Raw genomic sequence first — 14,294 nt, 5'->3', positions numbered from 1 at the left:
TGATTTTTGGAGAAAAGAAACATTATACAACAGCTGGTGTACATCAACAACAACTCTCCTTTCCTCCAGTTTTTGTCTTTCTCTCCCTTTCCAATTTGAAATTCTTTCTCCCTCCCCCTCCTTCATTGTCATGTCTCTCTCCCCTTCAGCCCCAGCAGGGTCCAGGTAACATGATTTGGTTGCAAAATAATGCAAACCCGGTACTGCACATGCGTGAACTGAGCGCTGAACGCTTTCCCTCGTGTCACAAGAAGCAGCAACCAGAGACTAATCCACCTGCAAAATGTTACAGGGGCAAAAAATCAGAAATAGGAACAGAAATTGACAGAAGTGCTCGAGGAGATTTGGCTGTATCAGTGAAAAGAGAAGCACGGGATTAATGTTTCAGGTCATGACCTTCCCAACAGAACCGAAAACTAATCGTCCATTCTGCTGGTTTTCTGTCTGGGAGCTCCATGTGAAACAAACATGAACTCACCTGATCAGTAAGGTTAGCATCTTCTTTTAATTCATTTGTGGGACATGGACATCATTGACTGGCCGGCATTTATTGCCCATTCCTAGTTGCCCTTGTTCTGAGGGCAGTTGAGATCAACCACATTACTGCGGCTCTGGAGTCACATGAAGGCTGAGTAAGGATGGCAGATTTCCTTCCTTAAAAGACATTAGTAAACCAGATGGGTTTTTCTGACAATCAACAATTGTTTCTGCTTGAATACACGACTGGAGGTTTGAACACTTGACAGTCATTTGATTCTGATCATGTGCCCATCCGTGACCTAAATTTACATCCGCTCAAAAGGTCATTAGTCTGTGTTGAGTGTTCACATTATCATCAAGCCCTGCATAAAATATTGCTTTTTCTGATTTGCTGAAGCTTTCAATGAATGACTCATAATTTATTAATTAAGAAGGAATAAAAAGATTTAAGAGCAACGTTTAAGTGTAAATTACTGCTGTTTGTACAGTATTGACTGCAATGAGAAAAACTGAGTCATTTATATTAATTCTATAAAACAAGATCATAAATTTAGGTCATTTCTAACCGATGTTCTTTTATAATTTAGGGACTTTTTTTGTAGCATATCAACTTTTTAAAAAATCCGAAACAAATTTAATTAAATCACTGTCTCCCACATCTCAGCTTCTGGGCAGTGAGGGTCAGCACTCAGACAGAAACCACCCTGAATCCAGTAATGAAACATATTGCACAAGAGCCACAGCTAGACTCTCCCTCTGGCTGGGTTAGTCTGATGTGGAGATGCTGGCGTTGGACTGGGGTGGGCACAGTGAGAAGTCCAACAGGTTTATTTGAGAGCACATGCCACAAGTGATATCAAGTGTCTCGTGCTCTCAAATAAACCTGTTGGACTTTAACCTGGTGTTGTCAGACTTCTTACTGGCGTAGTCTGCACAGGAGCTGTGGCCAGTACAAATTATTGGTCCCCAAAGTTCCAGCAGCTTTTCCCAGGATTCAATTCTGAGAGACTCACAAATGACCTGTGACGGTTACAAATCTGGATGGAAACATTTAATTGTCAAGTTTTGTGAAGGCAGAATTGGCAGGAAAATAAAATTGAGGCAAGAGCCACCTCAGCAATATGTTCCCAGTATTGATATAGAAAAAAATATTTCATTTACATTCAGTAATACTTTATATTGAGTGACAAATCATAGCTTTGAATTTAAATTCTGTCCCATAAACTTGCGTGCTCATGAACTGACCCCAAACCAAATTGTCTCAGGGTTCAAATTCCATTGCAGGAACAAAAATCAAGCCCAATCTTCTGGTGCAGTAGTGAGCAAGTCCTCTATTTAATTGGTTGCATTGCACATTGGAATATTCTGAGGTTATGTCTAAATATCAGTCTTTCTTTCTTTGTAACTGAAATTTCTCCAGTATGTGTGGTTTTTCATGGAATCTTCAAGATTGTCTCAGAACGTTTCATTTCTATCGAGCCTGTTACTAACAGTCACTGAAATTAGGACATTACTTTGCTGATTTGTCATTCTGTGAAGTTTGATTCATGTAATTTGCATTGAACCTTAACACATTTAACCAATTTATAGGAATAACACCGTATGCCTTCTTAACAACCTTATCTACTTGATTCCCAACTTTCAGGGATCTATGTACACATACACCTAGATCCCTCTGCTCATCCACACTATTCAAAGTTCTCCCGTTAGCCCTATACTCAACACATCTGTTATTCCTACCAAAGTGAATTACCTCACACTTCTCCGCATTAAACTCCATCCACCACCTCTCGGCCCAGCTCTGCAACCTGTCTAGGTCTTCCTGCAAACTACGACACCCTTCCTCACTATCTACCACACCTCCGACTTTGGTGTCATCAGCAAATTTACTAATCCACCCAACTGTACCCTCATCCAGATCATTAATAAAAATTACAAACAGCAGTGGCCCCAAAACAGATCCCTGAGGCACACCACTCGTAACCGAACTCCATGATGAATATTTACCATCAACCACCACCCTCTGTCTCCTATCTGCTAGCCAATTCCTGATCCAATTTCCTAGATCACCCTCAATCCCATACATCTGCATTTTCTGCAGAAGCCTACCATGGTGAACCTTATCAAACGCCTTACTAAAATCCATATACACCACATCAACTGCCTTACCCCCAAATGTAAATGAGTCACATTTCCTATACCAGAGGGAAGCAATGCCCTTTGCCTGCTAGCGGGTTACTCATCTGAACTGTAATCACACATATGGAAAGGTCTATGTTTTCTAAGGCTTTGTCATGGATTTTGATAATTGGGAGGTACTGGTGTGTGGCAAAAGCAGGTTGGTACGGAATGTTAGTGTAAGGCCCATGTCTATGTATGCCTCGGTGAAGGTGTTGATAATGGAAGAGATAGATAGATTCTTGATTAATAAGGGGCTCGGGGATTATGGGGAAAAGGCAGGAGAATGGGGATGAGAAAAATATCAGCCATGATTGAATGACAGAGCAGACTCGATGGGCCGAGTGGCCCAATTCTGCTGCTATGTCTTATGGAGCTTGGCACAGACACAGGCATCATCTGTATACTGTAGATCAATGACAGAGAATGGGATGACCTTGGATTTGACCTGCAGGCAGCAGAGGTTAAACAAATTCCAGTTTGTTCTGTAGTTTAGCTCCACTCAGCGGGAAGTTTGCTGAGGGTGAGACGGGGCATTGCAGCAAGGAAGATTGAAAAGAGCATGGTGTGATGACTCAGTCTTGCTTGAAACCAATCCAAACATAAATTGGGTCTGTGTTTACAATGAATAAATTGGCACACCCAAGGACAATTTCAACAATGAAGTTCAACACTACAGCCTTCAGTATGCCAGCGCAGCTAAAACCAAATATGTCTAACCAATGCAGAGCAGCAATCAATAGAATGAAATTGCATGGTTCAAATACAGCAGAATGCAAGACAGAGGTGACGGTGGTCAAACTACTTCATGCTCCAGTCATATTGTACCTGACTGGCCTAGATAGTCACCAACAAAAAAAGAGAGACATTCATGCTTGAGATACTGTGTAGCCATAATTAATATCAGAGTTATGAGGAGCGATTGAAGAGACCTGGGCTTTACAACACAGGAAGCAGTCACCTTAGTGGTGACTTTATTAAGGCTACAGGAAAAGTTGGCCGAGTCATTGGTTTAAACAATGGGGTTAGATTGAGTCTACACTGGTGCTGGACATTCTCCAAAGTTGATTATATCAGTGCTTGTTTGCCCGGTGAAATCAGCCATGGGAGTTTTCTGAACTGGATAGTATTATGCTGTGCATTTCCTCGTGTTCGTGCTGTGTGATCTTCTGTTCTCTGAACACTAGAGTTTGAACGCTGTCTTTGAAATCAGTGGTAGCACATTGTGCTTTATCACAACATTGTAGTCTGCCCAGCAACGACTCAATCAATTTGCACAATGCAAACAACATTTCTGATGTATATTATCCTTCAATTTTCATTCAATGAGCGTTAGAAAATAAAGTATTTGTATCATTCTAATATAAACAAACATTTTTGGGGAGATATCAAGAAATTCTTCTTCATGCACTCTGAACAATATGTGGAGGAATTATGCAGATAAAACTGTGGAGGATAAAATTTTCAAATGGTTTCAGACCCTCGTGAAAACTTATCACTTTGACCAAGCTTTTGGTCACCTGTTCTAATGTCTCTTTATGTTAAATACAGATGTTATATAAATATAAGCTGTTTTTGAATCTTTTGAAGAATATTAATATTCTACAATGGAGGAATTCTGTGCAAATGGCAAGATCTACCTGATATGCAGGCCCTGATGCTTAATGGAATGGGTAGTCATGACAACCCAGTGAGGATCAAATATCTGTGTTTACAATGAATAAATAAACAGGACTGGCTGACTACTGTTAACAGGATATGACAGCAGGTTAGGATTCACTGTGGGATCAACTGTAACAAAAACTACTTTTGAGTCCAAACTATTTATTCAGGCAGAGTGATAGAAGACCAAAAGAGAAAATGCTGGAAAATCTCAGCAGGACTGGCAGCATTTGTCAGGAGAGAAAAGAGCTGACATTTCAAGCCCAGATGACCCTTTGTCAATGGCTGAAGAGCCTGTATTCAGTTTCTTTTCGACACTACAGCCTGGACTATCGATGCACCCAGCTCAGGTATAGGCCCTAGTCAACAGTGGAATTGGGGAGATGAAGTGTACACAATAACAAGCTGGATTACAGGGGAATCTTTTTTGAAGAACAGTCACATAAAACGCTAAATAAAAGCAAATTAATGAGGATGCTGGAATCTTTGATCATCTGGACTTGACGCCAGCTCTTTTCTCTCCTTACAGATGCTGCCAGACCTGCTTCGATTTTCCAGCATTTTCTCTTTTGGTTACATAAAACTCTAAATGTTAACCTCTGTTTCTCTCTCCACAGATGCAGCCAGACCAACTGACTTTGTCCAGCACTTTCTGGTATTGTTTTTGATTACAGAGGGAGTTAACAAGACAACAGCATGGAATAGGTAAGTGTGGAGGAATTGGGGTAAGGGTACCAACCTCCAGGATCAGCCCGGAGTCTCCAGTAATTGAAGTAAACTCCAGGGTAGTGCTTTTTGCAACTGTGGAGAAATATCAGTGGGACATTTAAAAATATGTTCTTCTACATTTTCTTTAAGTGTTTTTCTTTGTAAAACATAAAAATATTGAAACTCAAGGCAGTGCAGAGTTGAGGGAGGTTGTTTGGCTCAGAGTCAAGCATCCTTTGATTGGGTATTGAGTTGTGTTGCTTTCCAATTGAGCCAGGAAGGGAGTATGTCACAAAGATGCATGTGTTGAGTGACCAATGGCTACAGTCATGATGTTGAGATGCCAACGTAAACACAGTAAGAAGTCTCAACACCAGGTTAGAGTCCAACCAATTTATTTGATAGTAAACTCACAAGCTTTTGGGGTTTGCCCCCTTCGTCATCTGATCTGATGTTGTGAGACTTCTTACACTGGCTAAAGTACAGGGAGAAAGCCATGTGATGAACCTTCCAGGAATACATTTAATCACAGTTGGCAACCCTCAACTGGCACCAATTTCAGTGTCCTGGAAACCTGGAAATAGGAGGCATGGAATTTCAGCGCATTATCCCGATTTTCTATGCAGCAGCTTGCTAGGTTGAGGGGTTGGTTGTCATTTGAAGGTGAAGGCCCAAATTGTTAGAAGGTCATAGCTGGGAATCAGACAGGAGGGAGGGAGAGACAATGGTAGGTAGTGGGGGAGAGGAGAGACAATGGTAGGTAGGCAGGGGGAGGAGAGACAATGGTAGGTAGGCGGGGTGGAGGAGAGACAATGGTAGGTAGGCGGGGTGGAGGAGAGACAATGGTAGGTAGGCGGGGTGGAGGAGAGACAATGGTAGGTAGTGGGGGGTGGAGGAGAGACAATGGTAGGTGCGGGGGGGAGGAGAGACAATGGTAGGTAGGTGGGGGGGAGGAGAGACAATGGTAGGTAGGCGGGGTGGAGGAGAGACAATGGTAGGTAGTGGGGGGTGGAGGAGAGACAATAGTAGGTGCGGGGGGGAGGAGAGACAATGGTAGGTAGGTGGGGGGGAGGAGAGACAATGGTAGGTAGGTGGGGGGGAGGAGAGACAATGGTAGGTAGGCTGGGGGGAGGAGAGACAATGGTAGGTAGGGCAGGGGGGAGGAGAGACAATGGTAGGTGGGCGGGGGGGAGGAGAGACAATGGTCGGTAGGGCGGGGAGCAGGGGTGGGGGGGGGGGTGGTGGCGCGTGAATGAGTGCTCACCAGCAGGAATGCTGCAGGGAATCTAAAAGATTGGGACACACCTAACAAAAAGAAATTGCTTAACGCTGCATTTTGAAACTTTCCTCTGAAAGCAAGTTAGTTCTTGCACCAGGAAACAAGTTAACAAAAAAACAAAATTCAACCAGAGGCTCATGAGGAGAGGCTGAGGAGAGGCTCATGAGGAGCTATGAGGAGAGGCTGAATAAACTAGGCTTGTACTCGTTAGAGTTTAGAAGAATGAGGGGAGATCTCATTGAGACGTATAAGATGATGAATGGGATGGATAGGATAGAGGTGGAGAGACTCTTCCCGCTCAAAAGAGACAGTAGGACCAGGGGGCACAGCCTCAAGTAAAGGGGGGGCGGTTTAGAACGGAGTTGAGGAGGAACTTCTTCACTCAAAGGGTGGTGAATCTCTGGAATTCTCTGCCCGTTGAAGTGGTGGAGGCTGCCTCGCTAAATATTTTTAAGAAGCGGGTTGATGGGTTTTTGATAAGAGAGGGGATTAAGGGTTATGGGGAGAGGGCGGGAAAGTGGAACTGAGCCACGACAGATCAGCCATGATCTTATTGAATGGTGGGGCAGGCTCGAAGGGCTGGATGGCCTACTCCTGCTCCTATTTCTTATGTTCTTATGTTCTCATGAACACATTTTGATAAGACAAAAGATCACATTCTTTCCTAATCTCCACTCCCTGCCAAAGTTCAGCACCAAACACTCATTATCTTATTGTTAGAATTGGATTCTAACCAGGAAACAAGTTAACAAAAAAACAAAATTCAACCAGAGGCTCATGAACACATTTTGATAAGACATTCTTTCCTAATCTCCACTCCCTGCCAAAGTTCAGCACCAAACACTCATTATCTTATTGTTAGAATTGGATTCTGTTTTGCCGGTTTACATGCATTCTGTTGTTGCAGAAGTAATTTAAAGTAGTTAACATCACACGATTTGAATTTGGCTCACTCAATTCTACTTTTTAAAAGAGTATATTTGAAAGCAATAACATGATTTATTATTTTGTAATAATAATGCTTTCAGTTACAATGAAATGCTTTCAGTTACAAGTTGCAAATCCAAGTTATTCATTCTTTCAATTTGAACTGGGTCATATTTTCTTTGGAATTTTAATCTGTTCTGATTTTCCTGTTGACAAGGTGCAGCCAAGTTAGATTTTTCAGATCCAGATCTTCTAGGAACACATTTTAAAAATTAATTTGTGGGACATGGGCATCACTGGCTGGGCCGGCATTTATTGCCCATCCCTAATTGCCGTTGAACGGAGTGGCTTGTTAGGCCATTTCAGAGGGCAGTTGAGAGTCAACCACATTGCTGTGGTTCTGGAGTCATATGGGCCAGATCAGGTAAGGACAGCAGATTTCCTTCCCAAAAGGACATTAGTGAACCAAGTGGGTTTTTCCAACAATGATTTCATAGTCATCAATAGATTCTTAATTTGATGCAATTGGAGAGCAATTTGTTAGATGTGTTAAGAACAAGAGTGGTCCTCGGGTGAGGATGCTTAATTGAATGAATAAGAAGTCTCACAACATAAGGTTAAAATCCAACAGGTTTATTTAGTATCATGAGCTTTCGGAGCACTGCTCGTTCATCAGGTGAGTTCATCGTGGCACGGTGCGACAGTGGTTAGCACTGTTGCCTCACAGCACCAGGGACCCAGGTTCAATTCCTGGCTTGGGTCACTGTGTGGAGTTTGCATGTTCCCCTGTATCTGCATGGGTTTCCTCCAGGTGCTCCAGTTTCCCCCCTCAGTCCAAAGATGTGCAGGTTAGGTGAATCGGCCATGTTAAATTGCCCTTTAGTGTCAGGGGGAATAGATAGGGTAAATGCATGGGTTACGTGGGTAGGGCCTGAGTGGGATTATGATTGGTACAGATTTGATGGGCCGAATGGTCTCTTTTTGCATTGTAGGGATTCTAAAAGTCAACCACTCAAGGGTAATGGAGGGGAGTCATGCATGGAGCCACAGGAAGTGGGTGAGATCCTTAATGAGTACTTTGTATCAGTATTCACCAAGGAGAAAGCCATGACGGATGTTGAGGTCAGGAATAGGTGTGTGAAAGCTCTAGAAAACATCAATATATCGAAGGAGGAAGTGCTGGGTATCTAAAATTTCATTAAGGTAGATAAGTCCCCAAAGGAGGATGGGATCTATCTCGGGTTACTGTGGAAGGCAAGGGGAGAAATAGTTGGGGCCTTATAGACATCTTCACATCCTCTTTGACCACAGGCAAGGTTCCAGAGGACTGGAGAATAACCAATGTTGTTCCCTTGTTTGAGAAAGGAAGCAGGGATCATCCAGGTAATTATAGGCAAGTAAGCCTGACATCAGTGGTGAGGAAGCTTTAGGAGAAGATCCTGAGGGACAGGATATGTGCACATTTGGAAGAAAATGAACTAGTTAGTGACAGGTAGCATGGTTTGTCCAGGGAAGGTCATGTCTCACCAACTTGATTGAATTTTTTGAAGAGGTGACGAAGATAATTAATGAGGGAAGGGCTGTGGGTGTAGTTTATATGGACTTTAGTAAGGTGTTTGATAGGATCCCACATGGGATTCAAGGTGGGCTGGCTAGATGGATACAGAACTGGATTAGTTATAAAAGACAGAGAGTAGCAGTGGAAAGGTTTTTTTTCACAATGGAAACCTGTAGCTAGTGGTAATGATAGCCATACTACCAAAAGGACGTGGAGGATTTGGAGAGGGTACAGAAAAGTTTTACCAGGATGTTGCCTGGTATTGAGGGCATTAGCTATGAGGAGAGGTGGAGAAACTTGGTTTGTCCTCACTGGAACTACAGAGGCTGAGGGGTGACCTGACAGGAATCTACAAGGTTATGAGAGGCATGGACAGAGTGGACAGTCAGAAGCTTTTTCCCAGGGTAGAAAAGTCGAATACTAGGGTGCATAAGTTTAAGGTGCGAGGGGCAAGGTTTAAAGGAGATGTACGAGGCAAATTTTGTTTTACACAGAGGGTGGCGGGTGCCTGGAACTCACTGCCAGGGGAGATAGTGGAAGTAGGCACGATAGTGACTTTTAAGTGGCGTGTTGATAAATACATGAATAGATGGGAATGGAGGGATATGGTCACCGGAAGGCTAGGGGCATTTTAGTTCAGTCGGGCAGCCTGGTCAGTGCAAGCTTGGAGGACCGAAGGGCTTGCTCCTGCATTGTAATTTTCTTTGTTCTTTGGTGTTCCACAGGGGGCTGTGTTATTTGTGGTATATATAAATGATCTGGAGGAAAATGTGGGTGATCTGATTAGTAAGTTTGCAGATAACACCGATGTGGGGTGATGCATTTTGGAGGATCAAATTTAGGTGTAAATTATACTGTAAATGGCAGAACCCTTTGGAACATTAATATATAGCTGGATCTGAACATGCAGTTCCCTAAAAGTGGTAACGTAGGTGACCAAGGTGACTAAAAAGGCATATGGTATGCCTGCCTTCATCAGCAAGGGTACTGAGTACCAAGAGTTGGGAAATCACATCGCAGTGATATAAAATCTTGGTTAGGCCGCATGTGGAGTATTGCGTGCAATTCTGGTCAGCACGAAACCAGAAGGACATGGAAGCTTTAGAGAGAGTGCAAAAAAGGTTCTGGGATGTTGCCTGGTCTCAAGGGTGTTGATTATGAAGACAGGTTGAATAAATTAGGATGGTTTACACTGGAAAAATCAAAGATGAGGGGAGACCTGACAGAGGTCTACAAAATTATGAGGCATAGTCGGGGTGGATAGTCAGAGACTTTTTCCTAGACCGGAAGTGTCAATTACAAGGGGGCACAAGTTCAAGGTGAGAGAGGGAAAGTTTAAGAGAGATGGGGGAAGTTTTTCACACAGAGAGTGGTGGGTGCCTGGAATGCGCTGCCAGAGGAGGGGTTGAAGCAGACACATTAGCAATATTTATGAGGCATCTGGATGGGTACATGAATACGGAGGGAATAGAGGAATACAGACCGAGTAAGGACAAAGGTGGTTTTTTAAGTTAGAGCATCATGATCAGCACCAGCTTGAAGGGCTGAAGGGCCTGTTCCTGTGCTGTACTTTTCTTTGTTCTTTGTTCAAATACTTTCAATTGAATTCAATTTCCACCCCCTGGGTGGTGGGATTCAAACCTGGGTCCCCAGAACGAGTCGAGTTTCTGGATTAATAATTTCACAATAATACCACAAGGCTATCGCCTTCCCCTTGATGGTTATATACATTCAGGATTATTCAGAATCAGCTATGTATTTCTAGAACTCCAAGTTATTTAAACATTATTTCCCCTTTGATCTTCTTCATTACCCCATATTTTCCTGTGTGACTACTAATTCTATCACGAATACTTTTTTTCTAAACTTTTGCCACTGAAGTTAAGCAGACTGATCTGTAATTGCTGGGCATATCCTTACAACCTTTTAATGTGTTGACATTAATGAATACGATCAAGTAAAAATGGAATCCTGAAGGCTGCTGAGATGGTCAGCAGTTGGAGAGGTGACATTGATTGATTGAGGCACTGAGGTACCAAAACAGCTTGAGATTTTCTTACATGTTCTCTAACTATAACAGGGTGGTCCAATTAAAATCTAAGCTCACTTATGTCATTAAAACTGCAGTCATATAGAGGGCAAGTCACGATTGGTCGACATAAACATCTTCACAACTGAAGCCGAACTGATAAATGCAAGGCAAAGCCCAAAGTAAACAAACAAGTTATTGGTTGGGTGGAAGTTTCATCACATGATGCACACTGCCATCAAACCTGTCAAGTTGAACAACCTCTTCTCCCATTTCCAATATTTACATAACAAATAATCAAAAATATTCAAATAAAATTTTTTAAACCACAAAAGATACCCACATATCCTGTGCTTATCCTGGATATTAGGCCTCAGATCTCATTCAAATAAAGATGATTCTGGGACAGAGCCACGGAGGTAAAGTGATGAAATTTAGGATTGCTACAACAATCGCAGCAGTCCATTGTGGTAAGTGATCAATTGTTTGCCAGGGGAAATCACAGGGTCGAATTATATAATTAGTATTTAAGGTTAATAATGTTCTTTCCCTCTCAAGGGAGAAAGGATAGGTCCACTTCACACAAGGTTTCCTTGCTTTTTTCACTGCAGGTCTGTCAGAAGCAGATGGTGCATTGCTCATTTACTCCTGTATCAAGGCTGGCAATAAGTGAAAAAATGGAAAAGAGACAGTCAGTCTGAAGAGGGGTGGAAATAGTGCGTGGAGATTTTGTGTGCAAAGTGATTCCATTGCCCATCAAAGTAACCAAAGAGACCGGGGTAGATTTTCATCTTTACAATCAAAATATAAAAACGAACCTAGGTGAAGTACAGAGAAGAAATTCAAGCAGAGAGCATGCCAGAGTCTTAAAGCCTTCTTGATTACAACAAATAGAAGGAAAGTTGGACAAGCTCTGTTGGTGAGTGTTTTTTTCACATGCAGAAATTACTTATGTTCAAGCTGTAAAAATAAACACACAAAATAAGAAATTGGCATTTCTTCAGAAACTAAAAGCAGGATTTTCTAGCCCTTCCCACCAGCGGGAACTTCTAGCCTGACCATAGGTGGGTACCAGGACACGTTCCCCGATGGTGGGACAGGCAAGCCATGTGAAAGACTGTAGGAATGGGCAGGACCAGAAGATTTCCCCCCCACACCCCCCAGTGGCTAATGGTGAGCTGCCTCTGCCACAGGGAACTATGGGGGGCAGAAAATCCTGTCCAAAGTCCACCCAATGCTATCATGTTATTCAGAATTTAACTCCAGTGCAAAGAAGGACTTGAACACTTCCAAGTGTTTAAGCTTTTCTTTGCACTGTAGCTATATTCTGAATTCTGACTCAGAGACAGGAATGCTATTATAAGTTAAAGGCACACAATGGATTCAGTGGGAAGGCATTATGGTAAATGATGGAGTTGCCCGAGTTTAAAGCCAGTAATGCATCAGTTGACCCTCATTCATCTGTCTGTCATTCAGCTTTTTTCATTTTTTGGTACTTGTTATACATTGGAATATCACTGTCGCTGGGTCAAATACTGGAGCTCCCTCCCTAACAGCACTGTGTATGTATCTACACCACAGAGACTGCAAGTTCATGAAGGAGGCTCACAAGAGCAATAAATGCTGGCCTAACCAGCAACATATAAATCAATATCACTGATGTGAAACATAGCTGTTAAAACTGTTGGGAGATATGCTGGAATATACAAAGAACAAAGAACAACCCAGCACGGGAAACAGGCCCTTCGGCCCAACGAGCCCACGCCGCCGCATCCTCCTACACCTATTCTACCCTGCGTATCTACGAATGGAACCCCTAACTTAGCCAGATTCAGGGGAGAATAGTGTCAATTTTGTAAACCAATCAGCCTAAGAGCACATCTTTGGGGTGTGGGAGGAAACCGGAGCGCCCGGAGGAAACCCACGCAACCACAGGGAGAATGCGCAAACTCCCACAGACACAGGCCCAAATCCATGTATCTGCACAACTAGCAGTGCTAGTCACCGAGCTGTTGCGGCACCCGTCTACCGGTCCAGGATCAAGCACACACACCGACACCAAGTACTAGGCCACACCCGGAACCTCCAAGAGCAGTCCACGCACGACCCACCGTGTGCATGCCCCTCGTTTGACAACAATGTGGACCTCCACCTGCGGAATAAAAAGACAAAAACGTTAACATACAAGTCTGCATTTCCAGTGTCTCCCGAGGCTCTGACCTTATTTAATAGCCCCTACTATAACCCTCCATCCTCGTTTCACTCATGTGTCTGTCTAATTGAATCTTAAACAAGTCCAACGTTCCTGCCTCCACCACCCTACTCGGTAGCGCGTTCCATACCCCCACGACCCTCTGCGTAAAGAACCTTCCTCTCACATCCAAATTATACCTCTCCCCCCTCACCCTCAGATCATGACCTCTCGTATTTGTACCCAGTCTAGGGAGCAGTCTCTCACTATTGACTCTATCTTCTCCCTTCAGTATCTTATATACCTCTATCATGTCCCCCCTCAATCTCCATCTTTCCAAAGAGAAAAGTCCCAGTTTCTCCAACCTTTCCTCGTAACCTAGTCCCTCCATGCCAGGCAACATCCTGGTAAACCTCCTCTGCACCCTCTCCAGAGTCTCCACGTCCTTCCGGTAGTAAGGTGACCAGAACTGGACGCAGTACTCCAAATGCGGTCTAACCAACGTTCTGTACAACTGAAGCATTAGACGGCAGCTCTTATACTCTATTCCCCTTCCTATAAAGGCTAGCATTCCATAAGCCTTTCTAACAACTTTCTCCACTTGTGTTGCAATATAGCCAGGTACTTTCTGAAGATCCTGAGACAATTAATTATTTTCGTAAGAATTTTGATATAGTGTGGTGAATATAATATGAGGATGTTTAATAAGATATAGCTTCAGCTTTGATTTTTGCAGCATTTCCTCATACCATTTAATTTCAAAACCCCATGCATGCTCAGTCGCTCAACGTTCTTTACACTGGACTCTGCAGCAGCACCCAACACAAACTCCAATTCACTGAGAAATTTGTGACCCTGCATTCCAACCCACACAAAATGCAACACTCCCATTCATCCTTAGCAGCCTCAACTTGCTTCTTATGTTGCAAAATCATCATACTCCATTTCAAATTGCTCTTTGCTGAAACCCCTAACTGCAACCTTTTCCTGTTATACATTGCAACACCCACTGTTCACAAGTAGGCTTACATTTATCAACGCAATGTGAAAATCCCCAAGTCGTCACACTCCAGCACCTGTTTGGCGTCCTACTCACACCCATCCTACAATATGAATGCCCTGTAAAGTCCCAATTTATTTCAATTTTTTTCCACTAGAAAAACTCCTGCTGATTACCACATGCCATTACCCCCACCCTATCTTACCCATTGCTTGCCATGTTGAATACCGTTGAGGATAACAGTATGTACTCTGGTTGAGGACATCACCAGTCATGTCCGCC

At 43.1% G+C, this 14,294-nt stretch overlaps 1 protein-coding gene across 2 annotated transcripts in view; it reads left to right on the top strand.

Annotated features, from left to right (window-relative positions):
* Positions 1-318: 318 nt before the first annotated feature.
* Positions 319-14,294, top strand: part of LOC145360091 (uncharacterized) — a 37,228-nt gene continuing 23,252 nt past the window's right edge. Inside the window, exons 1-3 of one of the 2 annotated variants that reach the window (XM_080215044.1) lie at positions 319-490; positions 4,938-5,025; positions 11,433-11,740. The gene's annotated coding sequence lies outside the window, so the exon portion shown is untranslated. Of the gene's footprint in view, positions 491-4,937; positions 5,026-11,314; positions 11,741-14,294 lie in introns of those variants that run through there. The other variant, XM_080215046.1, reaches the window with a different exon arrangement.

This window comes from Carcharhinus amblyrhynchos, chromosome 30 (assembly GCF_965287045.1).
Source record: "Carcharhinus amblyrhynchos chromosome 30, sCarAmb.v2.hapA, whole genome shotgun sequence".
Taxonomy (NCBI): Eukaryota; Metazoa; Chordata; class Chondrichthyes; order Carcharhiniformes; family Carcharhinidae; genus Carcharhinus; species Carcharhinus amblyrhynchos.
This window is presented reverse-complemented; position numbering and strand designations above follow the sequence as displayed.